We start from the raw sequence: 6,000 nt of genomic DNA, 5'->3' as shown, positions 1-6,000 counted from the left end.
ACGTATCAACCACCAACAAGCATCAACCCATGGCTGGCCCGAAACAACGGGTGCCTCCAACTAGCAACAGTCCTTGGGGAGTTTTGTTTGCAATTATTTTGATTTGATTTTATTAGAGCATGGGACTGGGCATCCCGGTGACCAGCCATTTCCTCGTGAGTGAGGAGTGGAGTCCACTCCTCTTGAGAATAACCCGCCTAGCATGGAAGATACAGATAGCCCTAGTTGATACATGAGCTATTCGAGCATACAAAACAGAATTTTATTTGAAGGTTTAGAGTTTGGCACATTCAAATTTACTTGGAACGGCAGGTAGATACCGCATATAGGAAGGTATGGTGGACTCATATGGAATAACTTTGGGGTTTATGGAAGTGGGTGCACAAGCAGTATTCCCGCTTAGTACAAGTGAAGGCTAGAAAGAGACTGGGAAGCGACCAACTAGAGAGCGAGAATAGTCATAAATATGCATTAAAATTAATAAACATTGAGTGCAAGCATGAGTAGGATATAATCCACCATGAACATAAATATGGTGGAGGCTATGTTGATTTTGTTTCAACTACATGTGTGAACATGTGCCAAGTCAAGTCACTCGAATCATTCAAAGGAGGATACCACCCTATCATACCACATCACAACCATTTTAATAGCATGTTGGCATGCAAGGTAACACTAGTAGGAAAAGGGGCTTTTACCCCGGTTCATAAGGGCCTTTAGTCCCGGTTCTGGAACCGGGACTAAAGGGTTGTTACTAATGCCCTAGCCCTTTAGTCCCGGTTCTTACACGAACCGGGACTAAAGGCCGTCCACGTGGCCGGTGCGGGGAGCCCAGGCAGGAGGGCCTTTGGTCCTGGTTGGTGCCACCAACCGGGACCAATAGGCATCCACGCGTCAGCACCTGGCAGGAGCTGAGGTTTTTGTTTTTTTTTGAAAGGGGGGGGGGTTTGGGGGGTTAATTTAGGTTGTTATTAGGTAGCTATTAGAGTGAAGTGTCCTCTCTTATATCTCCGTGCTTGGTTTACCAACGCTACGTACTGCTATGCCTAAACATGGCTTAGATTGAAGTGAAGGCAACATGTGGTGCATGTCGAAAGTAATACTAATCCGGACATGATCAAGTTTGGATTGTACTACTTTCGACACGCACCACATGCATGTTGCCTTCACTTCAATCCAATCCATGTTCATTTCACCCGCTGATATATAATAACTCTTCATGCGCGCATCATGCATCATCATATATAATAACAAGTCCTACTAATCATCATCATACAACTTCTACTCGTTATTAATAACAAGTCATACGATCATCATCCTCACAGTCATCGAACCAACCCTACTTAATTGTTCTTAGCACATGATCATCAGTATTAGGTAGGACCGAAATACCCTCTTTAAGGTAAAATAGCATAAAACAATATAGACCCTGACTCTCCATTATGGAGAATGGAGATCATCCTGTCTCCAATTCTTGCGCCTCGCTTCCTTTTGCTTCCAAGAACCTCCTTGCGACTGTCCATACATTTTTTCCATTCTTTGATTTGCATGTCTCCACTTCTTTTAGAAATCCGGTATGGACAGTTGAGATTCGTAGGATGACCTGGTTGTATATTCAAAACATCAAGCCTACCATTCTGATACATCAAATGAGGCACACAATCCTCTGGGATTATCTGTTGAAAAACACAGTAATAACTTCATAGTTAGCAATGATAATGTACTATTTAGAACTATGCAAAATATGCACGGATGTCGTAATAGTAAGAAATCTTACCAGGGTATCTCCATAGTAGTTACCGTAGTTCAACACGTGCACTAGTGGCACGTATTGGACCATAATGTTGAGGAGTTTGATTGTAGATATTGTAATTCTCAATATCAGTACAAAATCCGACCAGATGAGTTTTCTCCTTATAAGTTAACTCAGAGCCATCGGTGTAGTAGGTTCTGTCTACCATGTTCCGCACATTGTTTGAACAATCAAAATAAGCTGTCAATGAAAATAAGTTGTCAACTATTTTGAAATGAACAATATAAATTAGCTAATAACTATGTTTGAGAAACTCACATAGCGGTAGAATTGGAGGCGTATCAACAAGGACCCAAATGTCCATATTGTCTTGCTCGATGTCAGGATCACCAAGATCCATGGTGACAAGCATACCCTCATCAAACCATACATCTTGCAAAATGCTTCCCAATTTTTGCAACCAAAATGGGTTACGCTCTCAGAATTATACAGCTTTACTTCAAAATCTATATCATGATGGGTCCTTAGGTGAATTTTCTTTGTTTCCATACTTTCATGGTCTTCAAAACCCATCCTCTCCAAGACGTAGCGTCTTGCATGGCATGGGATAAGCTAGCCGAATTGTAAAAGATGAAAAGTACACGTTGAAATAGTTGAAGTCGTGCTTAATTACGAAAAAATAACACTTGTCGTCGTTGCGTACCGTTTCAACATCGAACGTCTCCTCCAGCTTAATACTGAAGCGCCGATCTTCGTCCAGGTGAGGCCTGTCGCACTGACCTCGGTCGTCGTGGCACCAGTCGCACTCCCCAGGGAGACTTTCGTCGTCCGAGTACGACATTTCCTATGTTCATATAATTCAAATATTAAACATCTACAATTAAATATATGTACTAAAAAACCTAAGTTAGATCATTATTATTCATCATGGGTTGACTATCGGTTTGTCGAGTCTTTTCTTGAAAACTCTCAGCTCACGTGGTGTATACATTCGACCGTTGGTGATGGTCGCTCCTCCCTTTGTCCCCGTGTGCATTACACCAAAATGTCTAGCTAGCACGCGGGAACAAAGGAGAAGCGACCCCCACGACAACAGTCGGGATTCTTCGTCCTCTCATATATATATGGTGGAACTCTCCCTCACTGATTCCTCTCTGACATTTGCGACCGTCGGTGATGGTAGCTCCTCCTTTCGTTCTCGAGTGCATTACACCAAATTTTCTAGCACACGGGAACGAAGGAGAAGCTACCCCCACGACAACAGTCGGGATTGTTCGTCCTCTCATATATGGTGGAGACTCGACAGACTTACAGTCAACCCGAAATATCGTTTAATTATCTTTCTAAAAGAGGATTTGGCTGGTCTCACCTCGATGTCGGAGGGGGCGGTGACGGGGACGACGGCGGGGATGATGGAGGGGCCGGGGGCTCCTAGATTTCTGCGAAAACAAAAACCCTATAAGCTATCAACTAATCATAGTGCTCTCCAATTTTAGCATTCAAAGTAGGATCGGAGTAGTTTTCTACTTTGAGCATTCAATAAGCAAAATCAAATCACAAAATAAAGTAGTATTCAAATTAGGATGCATTCAATTATAAGCAAAACTACATCATCTCCATGCGTCCGTACATCATCGAATATTATCACTAATACACCTCGAATACTATCATACATATAGCATCGCTAGTACAACTAGAACAATAGCGCCCGACGGGTATCGGCGCGGGCGGTGGACACCCGAAGGGACGGAACCATCACAGGATCATAGCTCCAGTGAGATCCCTGAAGAACCTGCCAGGTATTGTCGAACCTGCCCTCCAACGCAACCATGTAGCGACGGACGTGCTGGTCCTCCTCGCTGACACGGTGACGTACCACCTCCGCGGTGTCTGGAAGCCTCGGCACCGTCACTGGCCCACGCGAGCGCCACCAAACAAGGATCGGGTCAACGACGGGCTGGTTCCTCACCAACCTACGCCCACCGGAAGGTAGCACCTCCCAAAACCAGCCCGGTGGAGCCCAGTCCCAGACATGGCCCCTCTGATCAAGCCGGCCTCCTCCGTCGAGTCGATGACGAGGATGCGGGATAGGCATCGTCGACGTCGATGCGGGAATAATTGCTTTAACTAAAAAACAAACTAGTTCTATTAATTTCCTTGCTAAAAATAAACTACTTCTATAGTAAAATAAACTAGTTTTGTTAAATCAACTAGTTCAACTACTAATTAAGCACTTACTATAAATAAAATAAAGTAGTTTTATTAATTAATCAACTAGTTCAACTAGTAAGAACTTACTATAAATAAATAAAATAAAGTAGTTCTTACTAAAAATGAACTACTTCTATATATAGTAAAATTTAATAAAATAGTTCTATTAATTAATCAACTAGTTCAACTACTAAGCACTTACTATAAATATATAAAATAAAGTAGTTCTTACTAAAAATAAACTACTTCTATATATAGTAAATTTTAATAAAATAGTTTTATTAAATCAACTAGCTAGTTCAACTACTAAGCACTTATAACCTAAAATCTATCATATAGCTACATTATATTCATACATACATAGTTCTATAAAATTGTATGAACATTATATTCATACATACATAGCCACATCCATTCATCATATAGCTAGCTAGCACATACATATATATATATACATTATATATATGAAAAAATGCAATGAACAAAAAAAATACAAATTATATGAAAAAAAACAAAGCCGTGGCGTGGCGGCGGCTCACATCGGGCGACGGAGGGCGACGGCGACTGCGGCGGGCCGGGGGCGAAGGGCGGCGACGGTGATGTACGGGGCGACGGCTCGGGGGCGCGCGGCGGAGGCCGACGGCGACGGCGGCGGGGGGCGGAGGACGACGGCGACAGGCGATGGCGTGGGCTCGGGGGCACGGGCGACGGCGACGATGGCGGGGCAGCCTGGCGGCGTAGATCGAGCTCGCGGCGTCGTGGGCGGGGGGACACTGGCGATGGAAATCAGAAAATTTCCTAAGTGCTGCTTATATAGCAAAGGCTTTGGTCCCGGTTCAACGCACAAACCGGAACCAATACCCACCCTTTAGTCCCGGTTGGTGGCACCAACCGGGACCAAAGGCCTCTTTTCACCAGCGCAAAGGGCGGGAAGCAGAGGGCTTTGGTCCTAGTTGGTGGCACCAACAGGGACCAAAGGGGGGCATTGGTTCCGGTTGGAGCCACCAACCGGGACTAATGTGCTGGCGCGGTGCGGTGGGAAGTTTAGTCCCACCTCGCTAGCTGAGAGAGCTCAGCACCTGTTTATAAGCTGCGTTGCAGCTCAGGTGCTGAGCTCCTCTCTAATATGCAGGCATTACATGCCTACCTTTGTCACTTCCATGTTGGGCATATTGGGCCTGCGGGCCTGCATCCTGGCCCATGTGAAGATGGGTTTCTAGTCGTATGCAGGACGTGTGGCCCATTAGGCGGCATTTTTTTATTTTTTCCAGTATTCTTTTGTTTTTTGAATTATTTATTTTCTTTTTATTTTTGCTTTATTTTTTTATTCTTTTTTCTTTTAGCTCAGAATAATTATAAACTTTCTGTTACTCCATTACTTTTCAAATTTGAATAGTTTAAATTATTTTGAGCTATAAGACCCTAAAATTGAAAAGCATTTCAAATGAACTCTGAAAAGGTTGAAAGTTGGCATGATATCATCATTTCATCCACATAGCATGTGCAAGAAAGTTGAGAGGGTTACCGCAAAAACTGGATGCACTTCGTGTACAAAACGGACAATATCTTTCAAAGTATCAGGATTTCATCCGGAAGCTCGTCTGTTACAAAGGGATTTCATTTTTTTAAACTTATTTGAACTCCTGACTTTTTGTGTGTTCAAAATGCACCATTCAAAGCCACATCATCATTTTTCAATCCTTTCTGACTTCATTTGTTATTTTTCATGCATTTACTAATTATTTTGAGCTATAAGACCCTAAAATTGAAAAGCACTTCAAATGAACTCTGAAAAGGTTTTGTTTCTACTTCCAACAAAAAACTTATTTAATTTATTTCTAATTACTTATGTATTTTACTTTAATTATTTTATTTTTATTTATTTTACTGCTGCTATTTTTATTTATTTTACTGCTACTATTTTTACTTAATTTATTAAGGTTAATTTATTGTAGTTACTATAGTTTATTTTATTTTATTTTATTAAGGTTTATTTAGTTTTGTTTATTTTATTAAGGTTTATTTATTTTATAAAT

The sequence above is a fragment of the Triticum aestivum genome, chromosome 7D, assembly GCF_018294505.1.
Source record: "Triticum aestivum cultivar Chinese Spring chromosome 7D, IWGSC CS RefSeq v2.1, whole genome shotgun sequence".
Lineage (NCBI taxonomy): Eukaryota > Viridiplantae > Streptophyta > Magnoliopsida > Poales > Poaceae > Triticum > Triticum aestivum.
Note: the sequence above shows the minus strand (reverse complement) of the source record.